The 26,320-nt window shown below is 34.2% G+C and overlaps 1 long non-coding RNA gene across 1 annotated transcript in view; it reads right to left on the bottom strand.

The window, feature by feature from the left end:
- Window positions 1–26,320, bottom strand: part of LOC149785155 (uncharacterized) — a 34,278-nt gene that overhangs the window by 5,304 nt on the left and 2,654 nt on the right. The window contains exon 2 of the long non-coding RNA XR_016413489.1: window positions 9,971–10,154. This is a non-coding gene — a long non-coding RNA (uncharacterized LOC149785155). The remainder of the gene's footprint in view (window positions 1–9,970; window positions 10,155–26,320) is intronic.

Here is a 26,320-nt window from a genome sequence, read left to right as displayed (position 1 = left end):
ACAAAAGCAACATTTGCAACAAAATCAATGTGAAAGTCACCAACCACTAGAACTCAAATGGACATTCAGTCGAGTTGCTCGAGATGTTACTGACTGAATCTAACCTATGGTGGACAGACAGAATGCACATGTAAGGAACGATACTGGATACTACAACTATAAACTCATAGGGAATTTGGCTTAAATGAAAAAATCCCATCACACTCAGACTTATAGCCAGTCATTAATTTTGAACCTGACACAAAGTTTGCACTAGTATCTACCTAAGTAATTACATGTTTTATGATTTTATTGTCTTTATTATCATTATTATTATTATTATTATTATTATTATTTTACTATTCTTATTATTATTTTAGTTCTTATCAATTATCCCGACACAATTATTTTAACACATGTCCTTGAAAACCTCCTTGCATCACAGTACCAGGATATAATTTCTGGTATCATTCTCTCACCACACTTTGTCTTGTCCTTTGTTCATAACTTAGAATTAGGTAAAAACATACTGCCTGGTTCATTGTGTGATAGACACAAGAGCCCACTCATCTATTATTCCAGCAATACTTTGTATTGTTATATCTCTTGTTGTAAATTGCCCCTATTCTAACATGTAGGAATCCAGAATTTTTCGTACATTTTGTGTTAAGTTTTTCTTTTGTATATTTTTTTCTCCCTTAATAAAGTGCCTGCTTAACCCAAAACATTGGGAAACCATTTTCAATTTGCACAGTTGTCAGTTTTTGTGTCAATGTGTGTGTGTGTGTGTGTGTTATCTTACAAAACGGGTGGGTCTACAGCACTCACTGTTACGGATCACTGCCATCTCACCTCTGTCTACGTCAGTTCAAGTCTCGGATTCGGCTAATGTGGTTATGTGAGAAAGCTTGCCAGTAGTTTCTCGTGGGTCGGTGGTTCTTTCCGGGGTTTTTCCAGGTTCTTCCTCCACCATTAATACTGGCTGCTATGTATAGCCTATCTTGTGCTGAAAAATGGCGTTAAACCTTACAACAGCAACAACAACAACAACAAAAAGGGTGTAATATACAGGAATGAACCATGAAATGCTTATGCTTCTCAATTTGATGGCATTTCTTGTGTCACAGTCAAGGACTTGTCTTCAAACAGTCTTTCCAGTGGCCCTAGTTTGTCCTACTTTTCCTAGTCTGTCAGACACCCAAGTTTTCCCTACTTTTTCTAAAATGACTACTGACTCTGCTTTTTTGAATTTTATGCTGACATTTGAAAAATCTGTTTTGTTAACTAGATTTGGAGAGGCTTTTATTTTGCCTCGAAGTATTTGTCAGTTTTTGGGGGCAAAAGAAAAGCTGTGTATTTAAAGAAGATAGAGAAAACCCAGACAAAAGAGACAGCTAGTATGCAAGAGCATGCTTTTGTTCAAGATCATGGAGTAGGTCAAGTAGAGGTTTTACTTTTTCAGTTATTTACATACATTTCATACTGTTGTTTTTATAGAATATCCCTATTTTTTCATACATATTTAAAAGTAGCCATACTTTTCCCTCCTTTCTTTTCCACAGGTTTGCTGGAATTACTGTTCAAGCTCATGATCACTTACACTTTCTGCACTTTTACACTAATGACATTTGAGAAAAGGGTAATGAAATTTGGTTACTCTCCATGTCTTTCCAGTACTTTAAAGCACTGTCTTGTAGTGTTTAGACAGCTTGCATTATTGTGCACTTTTGTGACCTTATCATTATTGGCAGGGGACAACAGTTCACTGATTTGGCTTGTTGTATAGGTGACCGTGTGTATAGTGTGTTTGTGGCTGACAACAATGCTGAGAACATGCAACAGCTTTCATGTGGAGAAGATCCATCCAAAGTTGCACAGATATTCATAAGAGATGCAGAAAAGGTGGTTGAAGTCCTGACAGTAAAGCTTCCTTTTGTATTGGGTGCCAGGTAAATTGTATTTTATGTATATTTGTGTCAGAAAATTGGTACATCAAAAGCATAGTCATTTTCAGAAAACTGTTATGTATATTTAATTTGTATTGTATGTTGGCTTTATCCACGATTATATGTTATGTATATTTAATTTATATTGTGTGATTGACTTTTGTCTATAATTGAGGGTAAGAATTGTCCCTTTCTGACTAATGTCATTCTTCTTATAAACAACATATGACATAGCTAATTCTTGTCTATGATGTTATATCATATTTTAAGATCATTGTTACATGGAGGTAAACATGTTTACAGATATTAAGTTCACGGTCTAGTTCCTTTTAGAAATTAAGAATGTGCTAGAAGCATGTTGTTTATGAATTTGATGGGGAAAATGATCCTCATCCTGGTTCAGTTATTGCATCTTAGTTTTTTTATATAAATGTTATTTACTTCAGAATTACTTATTCCATGTCTTAAACTCAGTCTTTGTAGAATCAATTTAAATTGTGTTTCAGCTAGTATTTTAGAGGATTTATTTAAATTATTAATTGGAATATCAAAGTGCTCATTGACACTTTTCAGACTAAATCACTATTTTGGGATCATTGTGAAATCATTCAAGGACATTTTGGATTATATCATTTTGATACATCAGGACTGTTAGAACTGTTAGAACATCATATCATTGTGATACATCAAGACTGTTAGAACTGTTAGAACATCAACACTGTTCCAGGTTATTGGTACATGAGCACTTTCAAGATTGAAATTCATTCGGAACACCACTGGAATTCATTTGGAATGCTTTATACTCTTGGACTTTTTTCTAGGACTATTTGGGATTTAATTCACAATACTGTAAGTTCTTTTTAAATTTTCAGTTTGTATTCTAGGTATCTATTTCAAAAGAAAAATGTTTCAAACATTGTAATTCTCCATCATCTACACTGAATATATATCTTGTATCATTTGAAGTAATTCTTTTGTTCAGACATGAAAAATGAGCTAAATTTGGCTTGTTTGCATCAAGTGCACCCATTTGACCTGTAACAGCACTCATTTTGCTCAGCTATTTACTGCACACTCCTCGATAAAGCTGTTGATGGCTTGTGCCTCAAAAAGAAGAGTAAATAAAAACTCCAATTAACATATATTCAGGGACAGGAAAAAGTAATTATTTCCCTTGTCCCAAATCTGGGTAACTAAAATGTTCAATGACAATTTGTTACAGTTACATTACCATTATTGTTAAATAAACCTTAAAAATTATTTCCTTTCCTTTTCAGTACAGAGCAGTTAAAGATCGTGAAACCGAGTAAACCAGGGACCAAAGAACGAATGGTACAAGGCACTGAAAATGCATTTGAAGAAATCAACTCCATGATTGATGAAGAACTTAAGAATACTGGATGTAAAACAGGGGACCAACTTCCAAATTCTCTCTTCATATTTTAATTCAGTGGGCATTGCTCTAAGGAGATGGGATTGTACCTGGGGAATGCAGATGAGACTTTAAAAGCTTCAACAGAATGGATAAAGGTGATGCTACAAGAGAAGCTTGGTGTAGATCAAGTACTTGTCATTCTGGACTGTTGTCATGCAGACTCTCAAAATTTTATTCATAGTCAAGGATTGCATGCTAACACAGAATATGTGCCTAGAGAAAATATCACAAGCCTTGCTCATAAAAGAGAAAAAGTCTGTATTCTTCAATTATCTTCATGTGACACAAATCAGAAATCAAGCACACTGTATGAAGGATAGGATCAAGATCAGGGTAGCTGTTTTACGTACTTTCTGTGTAAGAGACTGCTGGGCTTGGACAACAGAAATGTGGGAAATGATATTATTTACCGTGATAACTGTAAAAAAATGCAAGGAAATAAGGAGCAAATCAAAGTGGGACTGCCCTGTGTAAGGCATCATATACAGTGTGAAAGTGGTAATGCTGTAACATTTACTACCCTGAAAGATTACATACAAGGTCATATGGATCTGCCAGTGTGCAGTACTGGCAGCAACAGAACAATGATTTCAATCTGCAATGCTCAAGGAGAGAAGAAGCGCTTTTTAACATATTACAATCCAGATAAATTGCACATTTCCATTCATCTAAGAGGCTCCAGAATACCACAGCTTTGGCTTAGGTCCCTTCCAAAGTCAATTGTTGAGCTGAAAATAGACATTATTAACCAGCAAGGTAAAAGTTATTTATTTTTCTCATTGAATACTTCAGAAACATATCAGACTATAATTTGTTTTGTCTTTTTTAGCCCTAGATATTTATAAATATTTCCTGTCCTAGACATGATTCTGGTTGTTGTTGTTGTTGTTGTGTGGTTTAATGTCCTTTTTCAGCACAAAATAGGCTATTCATGGTGGCCATTATATTTGGTGGAGGAAGAACCCTGGAAAACACTGGGAAGAACCACCGACACACGAGAAGCTACTGGCAGGCTTTCTCACGTACCCACGTTAGCTGAGCCTGAGACTCGAACTCACGCAGACAGAGGTGAGATGGCAGTGATCTGTAACGGTGAGCACTTTAGACCACTCAGCCACTCGGGGGCCCCCTTGATTCTGGTAAGTTCCTGCCAACAAATTATGACCCTGAGCATGTAATTTAGCTATTCCGGCTAATAAATAAATCTGATCATTTTCCTGTAATTTCTGTTTGAAATAATATGCATAAGATCATAATGGTGGATACATTACAGTGGACTCCACTGTAAATAGATTTTTTTATGTCAATTATAAAATGATGTGATTTTCATGTCCTCAGGTGTTTCGTGTGGGATTGATTTAATTTGTCTGTTACAGAATTGTTTTCATACAATGGCTAACCGTATCACACATGTATAGGGATTAGATAAATTCTTACCCCAGAACCAGTGGGATATATAACCATTTTCAGGGATCCAGCATGGCCCCAAAAAAGCAAAAATCTCACTTGCCACTACTACAAATTTAAACTAATTAGCCAGAGTTCTCACACATCACTGCTTTCCAAGTGCACAAATTTGGACAAATGTTTTGTGATTTGCCCAATCATGCACTCTGCCAACATCTCTGTAGTTTATCCCTCCCAGCTCCAGCATATCTTTACAAATTAAACACTGCATGTATGCTTTCTAAATATATCAATAAAGGGAAATGAAAGTGATACAGGAAAGAAGTAAACAAGATTTTTAATATTTTTCATGTTGAAAATTTAATAATTTAATACCACAGTGGAGAAAGGTGATGGGATAAATGATGGGCCTTTCAGGCCACCTTGGACAGCCAGATTGCATTCATTTCCATTCCCCTATTATTCAGATACTCCTTTGCTACAAAGCAATGGATCCATGCAAGGTCACCATTATGCATGAAGAGATAAACACTTCTTATATAAAAGGGCAGTGAAGATTTTTCCCAGTGTAGATTCATCAAGATTTTACTCCACACTTTCCCTAGTTTCCAAGGCCAATCACAAGTTTCTCCCAGTGATAGATCCAAGTTTTCTCAACCATTTAATTTGCTGAGATCTGTCCTTCACACTGTTCAAGAGGAGACTTCACAAATAGTCAGGTCTTCTGCTTCATGAGAATCATAGAATCCCATCAGTCTTCTTGACTACTTCACATTCATAACATTCAGCTACTCATATGACTTTCTACAAATCACAAGGTGAGTTCATTTTTTATCAAGACATGAAATCCCTTGTGACTTCTGCTTCAGCTTATTTCCTTGTCAACAAAAACAAATAGTCATTCCTTTCTACCATTTCATTCACTTGGGTATGGAGTTACAAATGTCTTAAACCAACTCTGTCTCCCATGGATCATACACTGAAGTTCATCTGGGTAGCACTTACAATTCACCCAGAGATTCAAGTTGGAAACTTCCTACTCTTCTTTAGTCTCCTCAGCATGGAAGTGGATCTCCAGCTTGTTCATGAGACCACTACAAATGATTCTCCTCTTGCATTTGTGGCCAGCACTTTAGTCACTGAACCAGATGATTAAAGTTTTTTATTATATGAAGTTTCATCTCAGCAAATATGGGAACCTCACCAGGCTTACACCAGGCATACACTGCAGGATCAGTTGCCAGAAATCAAGATTTGCACAGACATCAACATAACAAGCAGGGACACCCACTTCTTGTCCTCCTTCCAAGAAGTGAGCCAGTTTTGGCTCCACCAGGAGTGTACAAAATTCATAATTTCTGGGAGATGAAGGACATGGTGAATGCCTATCAATCAAGGTAAGAAATACAGTCCAGATAAAGGCATTCTTGTCCTATCTGACAAATCAGCTGTCAACTACATCTTAAGGCAAGGAGGAACCGGGTCTCCAGACCTTTTCTTTCTGGCTTGGAATTTTTGTTCATGTGATGTCATTATTGTGAACTCATCTGTATCCAAGTCTACCACATCCCATGTATGCTTACTATCCTAGCAGATTTGTTTTCCTGATGGACTCAGCTAATTCTCACCAAATGGTCTATTCAGCTCTCTGTCTTTAGTTGCATCTGTGCCCTTAAGGTGGAATACAGTAGTTCTTAACCTTCATCTCTCCAGTTTAAGTGCCCAAAGCCTAGGCATTTAATTCCTTTTCTCTGAATTGGAACAGTCTCAACCCACATGGTTTTCCCATAGTGCCTTTGGACCTTATAGTTTTGCACAAAGTGAGGGAATCATAGTATTGTCTAATCCTGATTGCTCCTCAAGTGGCAAAACTGATGGATCCGTGACCTATTGAACTAAGCAGTGGAGATTCTCAGGTAAGATCCTGCCTTCTCTCCATCTGCTCAAAAAATGGATTGCAGATTCCGAAACCCAGATATGCTGAACCAGCCTCAATCACTCAGGTCAAACAAGCTCTCAGAAAAAAGCAATTTTTAGAATAAGTCCTGGATGGAATAGCTTGAGCAGGAAGACCCAAAACTTTGAAATACATAAGGGGAAATGGATCATAAGTTTACTTCCAGTGATGCAAGCAAAATCACATTTCTGCCTTGCAAACCTATGTACTATAGATAGTTATCTCATTCAGCTTTTTGAGAAGAAAGCTCCAATCATATCAAGGGCTACCATTTCTCAATTTCAGACATGCTTTGAATGAATGAAGGATATAGGCAAGAATCAATATATTTCCAACTTTCCTGAAAAAATTTCTTGAATAAAAAACTTTGACCTTATGTCCAAAATACAAAGTTTACATTAGTGTATTCCAACATGACTAAGACACCCTTTGAACGTATACTATATCCATATTCATCATGATCCACGTGTCATACAAAACCTTCTTTCTGGTCACACTAGCTACAGCAGGCAGGATCAGCGAGATCCCTTGTTTTTCAGCTTGAACTTTCTACAGTTCCACCACAAGGATTTAGTTTTCTTTTATCACTCCTATGAACAGGCTTCAACTCATTGGGAGGTCAGTCCTTTATCTGAAACCACTGTCTTGTATGGACCCATCATTTCAGGGGCATCTACAGGACCCAATTAAGTCCCTGAAGTGGTATCTAAACCACAGTAGGCTGATCATAAAAGGGAGAACTCATTTGTTACTATTAATCTGGTATTTCTTTTAAGCTTTATTATGATCACTGTAATGTATTCTCAGCTCAGACTAAAAAGAAGCTACTCCAAGACCAGATGACTTTCAGGAAGTTAGATGGTTGCTGCTAGCATAGCATTTGAATGCAACTGCTCACAAACGGACATCATTCAAGCCAAATGGTGGCAGTTGGAGACAACATTCTCTTGCTTTTACCTCAGAGACCTGAATTTTATTAATCCCAGAATTCAATCTTGAACTTGTATTTTTCTTGTTTGTTTGTTACTATGTAGGTTTGAAATACTGCATGTACATTATCACAACTTTATGAATATACTGTAATCAGTTCTGCCATAACATTCATGCATCCATGTTTCTCTGTGTCAGTAGATTGATCTCTCCATCTTTTGGTTCTCCTTGTCAACTAAACTCTTGGTTCTTCCTCCACCAAATATACTACCCACCATGTATATATATAAATAATGTGCAGAAAATTGTCATTAAACCCAATTATTATAAGAACACTAATAACTGTTTCCAGATCAGTGATAGTTGTAATAATGATACATGTGTAGCCATTCTGATCAGGCTTGTGGAATACTTATGTAGCAAAAAGAAACAATTCACTCATCCATGATGAAATACTTTTATTTAAAGAGAAAGTCCAAAGGCTTAATGCACACATGTCGCAAATGGATTACCTAGGCAAACAAAGGACATAACCAATACACTACAGTGAACAGATGATTGGAACACTGATAGTGGTACTTTTGGCAATAGAAAGCTTTTGCAATGACTATAAAATTATAGAATTACATATAGTTTTGAGTTAGAGCAGAAGATTTTTAGTAGCTTATTAAAAGGTAAAGACTTCTTTTCACCAGGCATTATGTATTAACTCCACAGACAAACAATGTACTACAATACTACAGAGAATAATGGATGAAAAGATCTCAGCTTCTGTCATCATGAAATTATCAGCATTGTACTTCATTTTGACCGATAAAGAAATTATCCAATCCTATGAACTGTTTATATATATGACAACCTCCTTTAAAGAAGAAATGGTGAATCATAATGGATATTTACATGATTTTGGCAATACAATGAAGTGACAATGTACTTTAGTCTGGTTTATGGTCAGTTTTACATGACACTACCTGCAAGTTTAAGGAAACCAGTAGCCTGACTTTTTTATCTGGGTTTAAAACAATTGCATTCCGCCAACATACCATTTTCTGTGATCACGGTTACAAAAATTGAAATAAACGTTTAACAGCAGTGTTGAGACACATATTTTGCATAGGAGCCATGTTACAAGTGGTGTTCAGTAGGTGCTTGCTCCTATCTGAGGTTACTTAAGTCAGGTTTTGTTGTATTCATATGTAGTGTGCTGCTTTATTGAGCAATTTGAATTTTGAAGTTAGTGAAATAGATAACCAGCAACATAAAACTGCCATTAATGATTTAAATACAGTGCATATTACCCATGAAACTCATAAGCCTCGATGAGGCTAATGGATTGCAGTTTTCAAACCATTTTGTTTCAGTTTGTGAAAAAGTGGATTGTGATGTGCTGCAGTTTTATAAAAACCTTAAAATGATGGCTACAGTTAAAGAAGATATCAGATTTTGATGAAGTTGAGAAGTCTGATTGCCATTTATCCAAAATATGGCTGAGACAAGGATGAGGAACTGGAAGATTTGGTCAGCTTGTATAAAACATGGCACCATAATTTTGAACTTGAGGCACGAGTATGGGAAAATGTGAAGGGACTTTGTAATGGACCTGTTAAGCTGTGCCTAACCAAAGAAAAGCATAATGAAAAGTTTAAAGAAGATTATGTCAGAATCAGTCAGGTAAGAAATTGTTTTCTAAACTAAGTTATAGAATAACAAGATTTATGCAGGAACCAATGTGCTACTTTATAGCCATGAATACAAATTAAAAAAATTATAGATATACATAACACATTAACATACACATTTAATATATATTTTGCATGATATGTGAGCTTCTGACCATCACCAAGTAATTTAGCTCAAGAAAAACCTTCAAGGTTCAGGAGCTGGAATCTGGAAGAAACTGTTGTAAGGTATATTAAAAACAGGCAAACTGTTCTCTAAATTTTTTTAAATGACTACAAGGTCAGTAAGTCAGGAAATAAAACTGGTATAAGTCTCAAAGTTCACAAATTGACAGTGACAGCAAATTTGAAAGTTTATTTTCTTTCTAATGATTGTGAAGCTACTATAGATAAACTTGTATCATTCACAGTTTTGGATTGTATGTTTTGGATTGTGTGTGCCAGAAGCACTGCAGCTCTATTTTATCTACAAATGTCACTTGTTTCTAAAAGTGTGCTTTCCCCACAAACGAACTTGCTTATGCTTATACATGTTCTGAATGCCAAATAGTCCCATACAATTCTCTTGTGCTGAGAGAACAATGTAACATTTCATGGACATTGTAACAAATGAAAGGCAAAAATATGTTCCACTTACAGAACTTCTTGTAATAATATGGATCGACTTGTCAGTTCAGGAAGCATGACATTGGACAGACAGCAAAGAAGTGAACTTTAGTTTTTGGCACCTGTAGTGACTCAAATACCAATAACTAACACTGATTTGCCTTCCAAGGACCAGGCTGCTAATATAATGGAGGTTGACCATTGTGAATATGTGCCTACAGAGAAAGAAATCAAAGATATTACAGCAAATTTCTTAAATTCTGACAAAATATGTTGCAGTATTAACACTTTTGATGAAGCTGTTACCATAGTAATTATTGGCAAATGTGTAAAGAAACTGGGGAAAGGTGACATAGCAGAGGCAGAATGAACAAGATTTCCAAATTTTAGTTGCCACTGAAGTTCATCGGTTCATGGACACAGTGACATTTCATAAATGGGTTAAATTACAATATAAATTTACAAATACATTATCTTCAGGTGAAGTTATGATTGAAAAAATGCATAACTTCTCAAACTAAAGTCTCTTCATAAAAGTAAAAAGGATCAAGTCTTTTAAAACAACTTGCATCGAAAGTGATAATGTTACAAATCTTGGTCTTAAACTATGTAATATAAATTAAGCAAAACCAACAAGTTCAGTAAACTCAACAAACAATTTATTTCCCTATAATCCAAATTAAAATTGAAAAGACACCTTCAAGCATTGTGACTTAAATCCCAAATAATCCTGAATGTCCTGTTACAAGTATAGAATATCCCAAATTAAATCCAGTAGTCTTGAATGCATTGATGTAAAAGAGTCTTGAATAACCTATCTGCCACAATTATATAATCCAGAATATCTTTGAATGAGTTCTCAGTAATCTGTTGTGTTTTAGTCCAAAAGGTCAATGAAGCACTTTGTAATTCCAGTAAATAATTTAAATAAATAATACCTCTCAAATTATATCTGAACACAACTATAAATGATTCCATAGACTGACCATAAAATAGGAATTAATAATTGTTTACCAAATTCCCTTATATACAGACCATCACCTGACCTGTGATGCAAATAAATGTTATGGAAAACAAATAATTTCTAATGGAAAAATTCTATCTAATTGTAAACAAGTTTAGGCCTTGAAACATCTTGTTTACTATGTTTAAGCATATCGCAGATTCAGTAGGCAAAACATGACAGAAGTCATGTAGACAATATAAATATACATAACACATACCCTCAGAAAGAAAAAGAAAAATTATACAATAAAGGTTTCTGTTACCTATTAATCAAACATACATATGATACCATAATAATTAACACTACATAGGAAGTTGCCTTATCAAATACACTCAGTTTAAATACACAAAACATACACAAAGTAAAGTAATATAGTACCTCTATACACATGAGAGTGTATCTGCAATCACATAACCTTTTCTAATGTCAGTGTTGCATTTTTACAACATAAAACTCATCTCAACGATATCTGCTGTTTGTTTTTCATTCTGTTAATGAAAATTAGGGGGTTGCGATCACTGAATACAATAATTGGAGCAGGAGCTGAAACAATATACACTTGGAAATGTATCAAAGCCAAGCATTCTTTTTCTCACTTGAGGAGTATTTTATATTGTGCTTGTTCAGTTTTCTTTGCTTTAGACAAATAGCACACTGGATAATCCACACCATTTTTATCTTTTTTTATCTTCTTGAATCAGTACTCCACCATCCTCTACACCACTTGTGTCAACAGACATTTTAAATAATTGACTGAAATTTGGAGTTGAAAGAACTCATGCACCTTTAAGTATGGTCTTCAATTTGTTAAAAGATTCCTACAGATTAAAGAAACTTGGATTTCTTACTCAACAAATTGGTCAGAGGTTTGGCAATTATGGAGAAATTAGAACAAAATTTCAAATAATATCCATCCATAAGCAAAATTCACATCAGTTACATTTTGCTAAGAGGCACATAGAACTCTTGAGATAGCCTTGACTATAACTTCTTCAGGTTTACCCACAGTATATCCTGAAATTGTAACACAAGCACAGGTAATCTCACTTTTACCTAAATTTATTAAATTAGATTTGCATCACTGAGTTGATCAAAGAATTTCCAAGTGATCTTTCCAGGTATTATTGTAAATGATGACACTGTCCATGTAGCATCACAATTAGTTACAGTAGATGTTATCATATTCATTACATGCTGGAATGTTGCCAGAGAACGATTCATACCAAATGGCATCACTTTATATTGATAAAGTCCATTAGGAGTTGCAAATGCTGAAATTTCTCTAGCTCTTCCATGAGTGGAATTTGATAGAATCCTTTTAAAAGGTCAAATTTAGTGATATATTTTACATTTATAATTTTATCAATGCTGTTGTACATTTTTGGCATTGGAAACAAATCTCCTTTGGTGACGATGTTGATTTTTCAGTAGCCATTTCATATACGGAATGTATTAGCTGGTTTAGGCACAAGAACACATGGTGAACACCTGTTACTTTGACTTGATTTTATAACATATTTCTCCAGTGATTATTGAATTTCTTTTTTCAAATATTATTGCTTGAGAGGATTCATCATGTAGGGATGCTGTTTCAAAGGACATTGTAGAATATACAATCTCAACATTGTGATAGATTTTATTTGTTTCTGTTCAAACATCAGGAAACAAGTACTCATATTCACATACTAGCTGTTTTAGTTCACTTTTTTCTTGCGGTTGTAGATGTGAAAGGTTCTAATCCAAATTATTTAATATTTCTTAATTTCAAGTCACGACAGTCAGATTGCATTCTGTTGTTTACTTCCTTACTGTGTGTGGCAGGTATAACTATATTGATTTAATGATTAACTGGGCTATCTTTACCAAAACACCCTTTAACATATTTATATGACAAAGTTGTTTTTTGTTTCCTCCTTCCAGGATTGTTAATGTTATAATTTAAGCCATTTACTTTTCAATTGTTTAAGAACAATACAATTTAGCCCAAAGAGGATTTTAAGGTATGAGCAAGAGAGCTATAACAATATCACCATGCAGACAACTTCTTTACTTTGTATTTCTTTTATGACCAAGTAGAGTAAAGATTAGTTCTGGTTACTTCAGAAGACATTGATAATTTACATTTGAAGTCAAATATATAGTCAAGAAGATTTATTTTGGAATCTTCATTTGAAAGAAGTTTATCTTTTAATAACTTAAATGGTCCATGGACTTTATGACAAAACACAAGTTTGAAAGGACTAAAATTAAATGATTCTTGAACTGATTCCCTAACAGCAAACGAACACACACTCATCCCAATCCATTCCTGTGTCAAAGCAATATGATCAAATCAAGTTCTTCAAAGTTTGGTGAAATCTTTTCAAAGCCCCATGACTTTCAGGATGAGGAGCAGATTTATTCTGTTGGGTGCCTGATTCATACATAACATGTTGGAAAATACCAGATATACCAGATATAAAATTTTACCCTTGATCAAAATTGACAGATTTAGGAAAATCCAATAAGTGTAAACAAACTTTTTTTTACAAAGCTTTTACTATGGTTTTAGTTTTAATACTTCTCAAAAGAATCTGCCTCTGGAACTCTTTTGGATGCACTCATTATGGTCATCAAGTATTGGTTGCCTGACTTGGTCTTTAAAGTAAGGGTTTGACACAGACTACCGTTATTCTGCTAAATGGTTCATTAAATGCAGGAATAGGATGCTACCATTTGACAATTGTGACAATATCTTAAGTATTTAGAAACATCACTTCTAATTTTCAACCAATACAAATATTCAAGATCTTATGATAAGTCTTAATGACTCCTAAATGACCAGCAAAGGGAGTTTCATGGGCTAGATTACAAGTTTCCCGTTGATATGACTTTGGAAGGAAAATTTGATAGCTCACCGACCACTTGTCACCAGCAAGCACCTCAGGTACTCTCCATTTTCTCATAAAGACACCATGTGTCACAAAGCAACAAACAGTCCTATGTGGCTTAAGTTTCACTGATAGCCCTCTGAAACAAATAGGTTACCTCAGGCTCTTGTTCCTGTTCAACAAGTGATTTTCTTTTGCCACCCAGGTTAGAATAGAGGGATTAAGTTTTAAAAAGAAGATTACTGTGGTCTATTGACCGATCAGTACTAGGAGTAAAAGTGACCTCATCAAAAGACTAACCAATACATGTGTCATCTAAAGGAATAATTTCCTGATCAACATCATTCTCAAGAGCTCTGGTAATTGCACAAGGAAGATACAAATCAGGGTTTTCACTCTTGATATTATTATTTTTTTTTATCTAAACAAGGCATGTCAGTTACAGGTGGATTAACCACAACCTTATTTGCAGCTAGATCACTGTGTAGTAATAAATAAATACCCTCAATAGGTCCAGAAGTTGTTGCTCCATCAGTCCCGAGTCCCGAGACTAAGTTTGATGCCAAATTGACAAAATAACAAGAAACATATACAAAACTGCACCCACTCCCTGAATAAGAACACTTCACTAGAAGAAGGCTTCTCAGACAAAGGCAAAGTACCTGATAAGAAAAGACTCTGCAAAGTTCCTACATCCCTTAATAGTTTAAATAGGAATAGGCCTGGCAGAATCACCAATAAGTGACACAGAACCTTTAAACATGATTGGTCCATAATTCTCCGAAATAGAATCAGACTATGTCTTGTTTGACCCAACCAATGTATTGCTTTCAATACAAGATTTTGATATTGACTTCTTTGAAATAAGAGCATTTGGAATAACTGTCTTTATTCTGATGCTTATTGTTCAACCTGTAACAATCAGAATTAACATGCCCTTTCTTCTTAAAATAGATACAAATGGGATGAGATAAGGATTTTTGATCAGTCTTAGCTTATTACTCATTGCCTCTGTATTAAAGTTGAAGGTGTTCACAGTGTAGCTTGGTGCTGATTTTGTGGAGATCAGAATGGTGGATTTGTAAAGGGTTGCAGAATATAGTGGTCAAAACTGAACTGACTAGGTAACTAAGTTTCTATTCTCATCCAGGTGATATGAACATTAAAGATTGGTTGAAACAACATTAAGATTTGATTTTAACATGAATAACTCAGACACTGCTGAAGAATCTCTAATTTCAATCTGTATAGTTACTTCTTCTGACACTACTGACAAAACACTTCATCACCAGATCTGTCCAATGTTTCCAGATTTCTCTGAAATTGAAATTGAAATTTCTCTTGGAGCATATGTAACTGATCAGTTCAGTGGCATATTTTATCTATAGTTTGTTCTGGACAGCATTGCAAATGATATCCCCATCAGATTCTGGGTCAGCATTTCAAAATGTAGCTAAAGTTACCAATTTCATGTCATCCATGAATGATTTAAACATAATTTATACTGACACACAATACAACATCATCCATTCGATACAGGCTAAAATGGAGTTGTCTGTGTACATGTAATCCACAATGTTCATCTGAGTTCTGGAAGAGTCCACTTTTTGATATATCACTGAACATTTTGGGATCTGTCATGTGCCACATGTAAACAAACTTCATTTGCATCATATTTAATTAAAAAATTCAAATTTCACTTAACATGTAAGTGTAACCATTAAAAAAAAATCTTAGAAAATTTTCCCTAAAAATGAATATAATTAGCATTTGAATATAAAGTAATGTACAGCAAGCAGCTTCGGATAAAAAGAGTTAAAATAATGGTAATTTTTCAGCTGATCCATTTCACTTGTTCAGATGTTATCTTAAAAATTTTAAATTAATTGGATGGGCATATTTGATGCAAAATGAGTAGTGTGATCCATCATGTGGGATCTCTGGCAAAGTACAGTCACAATATAACAGGGGTATCAAACACATGGGGCCGCAAGCGGCCCGTCAAAAGGTATCCTGTGGCCTGCAAAATGATTGGCGTCACAAGATGTCATGAGAGATAACAAAGGTGGTGCAGCCCTTGAGCCATTGAAAATGCCCTCATGTGATCCTCAGGGTGGTTTGAGTTTGAGACCCCTGCATTAGATTATGTATATAGAAAGAGGAGAGTTTCATTCCAATTTTGGGGTCATTCACATTTTGTGTGTTCCTGTTGTAAGTCTGCAGATGTGTTTTATGTTGTACTTAGATATTATTCAAGAGGAAAAACATTTGTATAGACTGTTCAGTGGAAATAGAAAGTGCTTATTATTTGGACTATAATATTACTCAGGAACCATTATAAATTATTTGAATAAATTATGGACAACGCCACCTTGTTGTCACTTTTCTTGGATGACTAGTACATTTCCGGTTTTGAAATTTATAAGGAACATTTCATTCATTTAGGATTTCATAGACCTTTTTAAGGATTAGGTTGGATTCACTTCATAATACTGTAAGTTCCTCTCACAGTTTCATTGATAATTTTGATAAAGTTTTATAAAACTTGAAGTCTTTGCTTTTTTCTGTTACTTAGTTTGTGACCATTATGAGAGTCATAGCAAATTGAGTCAGCATATAGACCATTTTTGGGATGCAAAGAATTATATTAAATGTTTACCAATATTTGAAAGAATATTCTTTGGAAAGGATAACTTTATGTAAATAATGGCCAGAAAAGTCATTCCTTTCTACCTAAAAAATATAATTCACCAAAGAGCTGTTGATAGTATTCCAAAATTAAGGTCTGTTAGATGTGAAAATGAATTATACCAAAGCCAAAGAAGGAACTTTTTAAAAGGAGCTTTCAATATACTGGTTCACTGTCCAGCCAACACTATGTTTTACAATATTGCTGTAAGGTTGTAGTTTGGTTACATGGAAATATAACATTCTTGCAATGTTGCTAAAACATTGCAAATGAACATAATCTTAATTGGCTTCTAATTGCAAAAATATAGAAAATTACAAATAACACATGTATGCAGTGGTTATTACAGTAGTTTTTGTACAACAGATGGTGTAATTTGTACTTAGTTAATTTTACAATGTGACATTTTAATTTTAATTTTTGCTCAGTTAATTTTACATTGTTATTCTAATGTCATGTTTAACATTAGATTATGAGGGGAAACAATTAATGTTTCATAGTTTTGGGATTTTTAATTTCAAAAGAAATAATGAAGTTTGCAGCTTTTGTTTAAAACTATTTTCATTGCCAGTTGTCATGATTACAAACACGAAGTACACTTTTTTAATGAATCTTTCAACCAAAGTTTTGTAGCTTTTCATGTACTGGCATAACGGTATCTATGAGTGAGACATGGAATGATTTGCTGCTTTCAGAGTCTGGATATGAATACTAATCAAACATTCTAGAGTCTGTATTTTACTTACAGAAGTAATGTTGCTATTGTCACAGTGATAGAGAGATTCCTTTTTTGGCTGATTATTATGTCTGTAGATACTTTGTTGTACATGAAAGAACCATGTCGCATGCAAAGTGAGCATCTTCAAACAAAGTTATGGTCTCAATGCCAAAGTGTTCAATATATGCATACAATTTTGCAACTTTTTTGTATATTTCTGTAGTTTTTATCAGACTCATATTAAACAAATTGTATTGATTCATTGGGACATTTTGCAAAGAAAAGGATGTGGATGGTGTGCTATGATAAAGTTTTTAAATTGTGTATATGCATAGATCAAGAGCATAAAAGTTATCATTCTTTACCCACCCCTATTCCAAGTATAATAATCCTATATTAAATTAATATTAATATAAAAAGGAAATATTTATGTTTAGACAAATCTATACATACTGACATGCATAAATGTAAAAATGTAAATGTAAATTAAAAGGTAATTAATTATTGATAAGTACAGGCATGACTTAGCGGTAATTTATTTGGGTGAAATAATCAAATACTTGCATTGTTTTGGCAAAAATTATGTACATGAGCTTTTTCTCAGTGTTACAAACATCATACATGAATAATAAAAGTCATCAGCTATACAGACTATTCACAACATAATAACATGTACATGTAATACCTTTATTTCTTTTTTCAATCTATTTTGTATTTGAAATTCCCTCTCTCCTTCTTCAAATGGACGAGTGTAATTCTCTTCAAAATGTTCTGTTCTAAAATGGACCATGTTAGGTTCAACATTGAATTTCTTATAGTCCACATTTTTTGCCATTGAAATTCAATCTTGGAGTGAATGCCACTTGCAAAGTTAAGTGATTTACTGTGGTTTAGTTTATTTTATAATTTGGATATGTATATTGTGTAGCATACTTGGTGTAGTTTGAGCAGATACATTTTATATGCAACCATGGCCAACAAAAAAAGAAGAAAAAAGAGAAAACACATGGCCAACAAAAAAAAGGAAGAGAAAACATAATAAATTTTTTTAAACATTTTGCCAATAGGATAAATAAATAATGAAAAATACAAATTGTAATAATAATAATAATAATAATTATTATTATTTTTATTAACAGAGTTCTCTTGGTCAATATAATATCTGGGAGATTATCTGTAGAATGATGAAAAAACTTGAGATTAATAGGTCTGGTCAGGATATAGTCTATACAACCATAAAGGGAAGAAAGGTTTTTCAGATCTCCTGATATTCAAGTTGTTATTTATTAAGTTCTACTTGATATATATGGTAAATTTTTCATATTATTGCCCACAAATTGTCAGATGAATGGAGAAGGTAGTGTTCATTCACACAAACTGCAACAACAAAGACCACATTTCAAATACTCCATTGATTATTGATAGCTGTTTGACAAATGCAGTGTATCATTTTATTGGAAACTTATTTCTAAAAGATTTTGTTATAGTATTAGCAAGGCTAAGGCCATTGATCTTTAGGATTCAATATCAGAGACCATCAAGTATGCTCAAAACCAATGAGGAGGGAAAAATACAAGGTTTAACAGCCACTTGAGCTCTTATTTCATCAAAATGTGATTCAATTTTGTCTTTTGGTGCATTGTGGTTGCATTGCAAATTAAACTTATAGTTATCATATTGCTGGAAATACAAAATCTTGTGTAGACAACAAAAAATTACATCCAACTTATTCAATCAGGCAAGTGCTTCTACATAGAATTTTACTGAAGTTAATCATTTGGACAAGTAAAATCTACTTTTACTATAATAGATTTCATCATCCAATATCCTAACTGGAAAAGTTACCATTTAACCCTGCTTACCAGTATTAAGGGAAGCTCAAGTACAGCGAATAAAGTTTTATTACACTAGTTACATATGTAGGTGGTGCCGAGATGATATATGACTTTGTTCAAGCATTAAAATTATTTTTCAGTTTGTAGGTGCCTGAGTAGAAGGAAACCTGTATTGACTTTGCTGTCATGGATGCCGATTCTGATACAGAATCCAAAATAAAATCCATATAATAAACATGGAAACAAACAAAGTGATACTAAAATTATTGTTTTATTTTTTATACCCACTTCTTAAATACAAATCATTGGCAAAACTACACAATGATGAAAACTTTGTATCAGCAAAAAAGTTATTTTCCTAGATTATATAGCATTGACATGTTTTTAATAACAGAAAATAATCTGTTAGAACAACTGCAATGAAATCTTGTTATATATTATACAAGATGAAATGCAGTTTTTGGCAACTGAGGCCATCAATATCAAAATAATGTTGGTTATTTCTATTGTTCATGTGGTTGCCTTGTTTTCAAGTAGCCTCCTTTTCTTGTGTTGGAATAGGAATCGGGTTACAATTAATACTTCCAGTTCAGTACCCACAAATGTAGTTCTAGTATATTTTTAGAACATTTTTTCCTCTCTCATTTTGGTGGTGATAGAAGTTTCATTTATGCACTTTTGGTAGGGACTTAAAGGTAACTGTTTATTCTTGATAATATGAGCTCAGAGTGTTGTTGTCTGTGTGTACTTCGGCGACAGTGCACAGTGAGTAATAAGGCCTTGGTGACGATCCAGAAGTGAAATCTGTGTTCTGTTTACATGCTGCTATGTTGACAGTCCAGCATCTCAAAAAAGAGCAGGTCAACCTTTGACAAGAACTTCACTGTAAAGTCATCTTTGAAGGTAGTTTAGATTAATATATGATTTGCATTGATTGTCACACAGTGGAAAGGTCAGTACTGAGAAACAAATGTAGAGAACATATAGTAAAATTAATTGTGTTCTATGTCCTGTCAGGGCAGTATTGGATTAAGGTTTAAATTGGTATAAAATCTTTATAATTAATGATAGACACATGAAATTTGAATGTGTCATATATATTGACTTTGAAAATATAAGAATAAAATTAAAAGTAAAAAATTAATTTTTATTTTAAAAATTTTAAATTTTTAAAAAAAAATTAAAATTTTCTCCCTAAAATGCACATATATAATATTTTTGAAATGATATTAAATGTTATCAGCATGTATATATTCCTACACCATATACAATCTTCAATGTTGGATATTTGTCACATTTTGTCAGAGAAAATATCTTTTTTAAGTCAAAATGAGACCTTCTTTTAAAATACACAAAGACAAAATTATAATTTGTATTGGCCATTCAAACTATTTATTAGGGGTCCAAGCAGTTAATTCATGTGTTTATGATGTGGTCACCTCCTGAGTAACACACATCTGCTTGTATAGCCTTCAGTAATTGTTTATAAACATAGTTATAAGGTATTTAGTGAGAGGACAGTGATGAAAACTTTATACTAGAACCTACTCAAATTCTCTACTAAATCATTTTAAACTGTCTGAGAATGAAATACAGGTCAAAGGGATAAAATATGCTTTCCCCAGGTATATTTACCCTTGGATGTAAGAAAACAGCAAAATGATGTAAGTTAAACACAAAATGCGTTCCATTTTATTGTTCAGTTTGGTTAAGATATTGATTGGTGTAGTGTGGCATTGTGGCCTATATGATGTTATGGGAATTCTAATGATCCATCTTGCTTTATGCATTATTAATTACTAATAATATTTGTTAACTGACACTCTAAAGATTACATAAGAAATATTCAAACAGATTATTTGAATTTAACTTTGTACAACTGATCTTAACATGGTTACATATCCCACATGAACAAATATCCATCCATTTTAGAATGTTTGGGATCAAAAGTTCACATTCAGTACATCATATAGGCTGACATTGTACCAATAGTAAATCTGTAAGGCACATTTCTGGCTGTGTGCACTGAAAATATCCCAAAATGTTATTTTCATCATGGATATGCCTATGTATGGTAACATATTTAAATTTATTACTTTGACAGAGTGCGGTATTGAAGCATCAGCTGATATCTGATTCCATTGAATCAATGAGCTTAATAATTGGTAACCAACACTCTTAAAAATACACTATAAATGTTCAAATGGATCATTTGAATTATGTTTGCACATTTGATCTTAACAAGTACATTGTATATGTCCCACATATGCAAATTTCAATCCTTGTTTATAAGTTTTGGGGATCAGAATTTCACATTTAGTTGATGATATAGGATTTATTGGTACCTATAGTTGATCTGTGTGACCACATTTGGCTGTATTCACTTGCAATATCCAAAATTGTTAGTTCCCTCATGAATAAGATTGCTTATAGTAATATATTCTAATTTAGTACATTGTCACTTGACTTCCCTATATACTGGTATGTACTAATGTTTGCACTAATGATCAAACCTCACCACCCTAACATTGCCTTAAATTTTATGATACATAGTCTACCTGATTAGTTATTTAACTTGTAAGTGACTAAATATGCTTCTAGAAACCTCATATATTTTTAGGATGAATTTATCACTTTAATAATACATGGCCATTGCTTCACATTTCTGAGTGTCACTCTGTCAAGTTTAATATTTTCCCCCATGCTTGCAACCTTAATGTTATTTTGAAATCACCATATCAAACACATTTTAACTTCATTTACATAGATCTTACTGTTTTCTAGAATTAAGTGAAACATACTGTATCTTTTCAGGTCTAGCCTGGTATCTGGAACAAAGTGTTAGAGTTGGATTAGCTTGAAAACTCTCCAGTAGTCCGGTAGCAAGGTTTCATAAGGGCATGTGCAGTGTACTGCCATAAGTGACCAAGATTAGTTCATATCACTACACTGATAAATAGCACCTCAAAGACATGGCTTAGGTCTTCACGAGAGAGATCAGCACCATTTTTCAGTAAGGTAGAGCCTCCCTAGAAACTACTTTCCTATCCCATTGCCACATTTTGTAGTTATTGACACTGAAATGGAATGCGTTTTTGCTATAAAACATGGTAGTGGTCCCATTAGAACTTTAAATCTGAATGTGCTATTAGTTATGGAAACCACTGCATAAGTACCTGACACAATAAATGTGGAACATAGCACCTGTCATTGTTTCTTTAGTGTGTACACCTATATGCATCTGGACAGGCGTATTGCAGTTTGCTGCCAAAATCACTATGAGCTATGTTGCTTCACTACCCCTGGGAAAAATGTTATCAGTTGTACAGACCCAGTCTACCATTTGTTTTAAATACCATTCATTAGTCAACATTTCTGTCTAAAATTTGTCAAACTGTGTTTTAAAACTTGTATGAAAATTTAAGTTTTCAATAAAATTTAGTTTTTAAAATTTAAATGTTTATTTAATTTGCCATTAAAATTTAATTTATCAATATTTGTAACTTTCAAACATATTTTCAGACAGGGCTTATCTTGTATTACAATTAGGTTTTTACTGCATTGAAAAATTCTTATAATTAAGGAAGATATAGCAAATTTAGTTTTGGTTTCTCAAGAGCACTTGGACCAGAACTTGCAACCTGTGGAACACCAGCACTACATACTTTCTGACAGGTGTCACACAATTTTGTTTGGAAGGAAATTCAAAAAGACTTCATTTTTAAAGTTGAAATAGGTATAGCATGCAAATATAAAAGTTTGACTAATATTGGCGTAAAACATGGGGCCTGTCAGGAATCGGGTTACAATTAACACTTCCAGTTCAGTACCCACAAATGTAGTTCTAGTATATTTTTAGAACATTTTTTCCTCTCTTTTTGGTGGTGATAGAAGAGTTTTATTTATGCATTTTTGGTAGGGATATAAAGGTAACTGTTTATTCTTGATAATATGAGCTCAGGGTGTTGTTGTCTGTGTGTATTTTGGCAACAGTGCACACTGAGTAATAAGGCCTTGGTGATGATCTGGAAGTGAAATCTGTGTTCTGTTTACATGCTGCTATGTGAGTCCAGCATCTCAAAAAAGAGTAGGCCAACCTTTGACAAGAACTTCACCGTGAAATCATCTTTGAAGGTATTTTAGATTAACATATGATTTGTATTGATTGCCACACAGTGTTAAGGTCAGTACTGAGAAACAAATGTAGAGAACATATAGTAAAATTAACTTTAAATTGCTATAAAAATTTTATTATTAACGATAGACACATGAGATTTTCACACCATGTATATATTGACTGTAGCAATCAGAAAATATAATTAAAATTTAAAAAATATAATTATTTTAAAAAAATTAATTTAAAAAATTTAAAAATACATTTTTCCCGATAAATTCACAGAAATGGTATCTGTTGGAGATGACACTCATTATTATTAGCAGCAATGTATTCCTATACCATATAGAAGTTGCAATGGAGGATTTTTTTCAAAGCCTGTCAGCAAAAATCTCATTAAATTCTGTAATAGCACATAATAGTGTTTGTAAAATATGGACAGGAAATGTAACAGCCAATGGATTATATGGCATATTGCCATATAAGGATCCCATGACAAACACATGGAAGAAAAAACATGTTCACAGACTGGCACTGATGGTGAAGTTGAGAAGTCTGACTATACCAAAGGAGTTAGATGCATCCCATTTATGCCATAATAGTTTGTGTGTGAATGTGGATCATCTGATTCTAGAATGTTATTCTGTTAACAATAATAGGCAGTATTGCAAAGGTTATGGTAATTGCATTGGCCATGGTGACTATCCAGACTGCATGTTAAAGTTGAAATTGTAATATGAAATAAATTCAGGTATCATGATACATCCTTTACACCCACCCACATCCATATCAATTTATGTCTTGCATGGAAGGAAGGATGGATGGAAGTGTTGAGTAACAAGGAGAAAGGAAAGAGTGTGGTCTTTATTTTAGTAGACCATGCTGGTATGACAGTGCTTTCTTAAATACATTCCTCCCTCCCTTCCTTCCTTCCTTCATTTTATTCATTCATTCATTCAGCTAGTCTAGTAAGTCATGTCTTTTCATGTCATGTTATTTTAATTTTAATGTTTTTAATCTTTATTTATTTTGCTTTTTTATTTCTTTATTTGTGTCTTCATATTCAGAGAAAACTGTTTCGGCCTCTCCATAGGTCTCATCAGGTGGTAGTAAGTAACACAACTACACATAACATGCGTTGTGTTACCTACGGATTTCCCCACTACAGTTTTCCCTTCTGTACAATGTGTTCTTCATGGTGTCTTTGAGCACTTTCATTTTGCACATGGAATTAAGATAACTTTTTCTGTCTGCAGTGTCCATTGGCTCCTGCTAAACCTTTGCATATGAGTGATTGCCCTTGGTGTCTAGCAAGTCCTTTGCAGTAGTCAGACTTCCTATTGCCTTGCTGTGTCCTGTACGTCAGATGGGCCTATATCATATTTCCTCGTCTTGCTAGAATATGTTTCCTGGTTTGTGAATGCTTTTGATACAACTGATGGTAAGTGCAGTCTTTATCCATTGTCTCCAGTGATCTCAGAGTCCTTTTTGAATGTTTACCTCCCAAGTGTGTCACTTTTATTTTCAGTGATGATCCCAGGCTGTTATTGAGTCTGTGTATTGTTGAATGCACTCTTGCCTAAAAGTTTCTGGAATAGTTCACATTTTTAGGTAATGAAACACTGATTGATCTGTTCACCGCCTCACATTTCTGTGTGTTTGTGTTCAGTCGCAGTCTTTCTACAACATCACAGGAGAGTTTCATTTTCAGAACTTCTAGCAGGATGGTCTTATCATTTTCTGTCATGTTGAGATGAGTCACTTGATGAGGGGCCAGGTATGCTGATCGCATCCACCAGGTGTTAGTACTTCCTCCCCCACAGACCTTTGAATAATGCAGGCATTTGGAGCAGTCCCCTGAATAACAGCGCAAAGTGGCATCCAGTACTTGGGGAAGTTGACATTTGATTTTTGTAACATCACTAATATTGTCCTCCATCATTTGCTTGAAGATTAAACTGCAATGTGAGTTAATGTCTTGGCTGACAATTTTCTGTTTGAGCCTTTTTCCTTCTCTTGTTCTTATTCCTGGAAACATGTTTTCACTAAATACTGCAGAATTACACTGTTTGAACTGTAAACGACCCAAATGAAAGGGATCTGACAGTCTTTCTACTTTCCACACTGGATGCAGAATGGTGTAAGCATTTTGGAAGCCAGCAGCAGCATTTGCATCTCCATCTGTTGTTGCATGTCTAATGAGAATCTCTTGCAGCACATACTTGTTTCCCATTTCCCTTGCCATTTCATACTCTGAATGAGGTGCAACTGGTGACAGATTTGCTGTGCAGTCAACATGGCCTCCTGGACATTGCACATCAAAACCTTTCCCCTTCAGCCATGCTCCAGTCCAACACAGCTTGTTTTCTACTGTAGTCCCCACAATGTATTGCTTCTCTGTAACAGTTTCGCAGGCAATTCCAACAGCTTGTGATGAACTTTGACCAGGTTTCTTTTCATGTCCAAAGCTAATGGCATTGTATCTTGCATCAAAAGCAACATTTATTTACTCAGAAAGTTGAACACCACGCATAACATTAACATGTCTGACTAGTTTCAGCTTGTCTGTCGTGTCCATTTCATTGAGCTCCACAGTTGCTTTGCCTACAAGGTTGGAGGCCCTTTGCATAGATGTTCTGCTAGGTGGCGGAATGTCAGTGGCTGGAAGCAAGTATTTAGCCCTGGTGTTGCCCATTGGTGTATCTTGTAGTCCAGCTTGAAACATCATATTTACAGCAGCAGGATTTGGCCCAGGTGTATTTGTTTTTATCTCATCATACAACTTATACTCTGGTGACTTAAAGCTGCAGTTATTACACATCATAGTATGCTTCCAATCAAGTCCCTATTTTATTTCATTAGCAATTTGAAACTCTGGTCTGCCACATATGTTGACTTGATTACCATGGCGATGAATGATATCATTCCACATTTAAACATTTTTTTTCATACAGATCATACGTGTCCCATCATGCTCATTCAAATTTGTCTCTTTCAGGTCCAGTTTTGCTTTGAATGATAGTCATAGAATTTTTGCAGACCCAGGTGTGCCATTACAGTCTGGTGCCTGAACTGACTTGAGACCCCCATTTGTCGGCTTTGCCACTGCTATGAGAGAGAACTTGTCTGCATCCATTCTTCTGGTCACT

Source organism: Sinohyriopsis cumingii, chromosome 13, assembly GCF_028554795.1.
Source record: "Sinohyriopsis cumingii isolate HCF-2022 chromosome 13, ASM2855479v2, whole genome shotgun sequence".
Taxonomy (NCBI): Eukaryota; Metazoa; Mollusca; class Bivalvia; order Unionida; family Unionidae; genus Sinohyriopsis; species Sinohyriopsis cumingii.
Note: the sequence above shows the minus strand (reverse complement) of the source record. Positions and strands in the feature narration are given on the sequence as shown.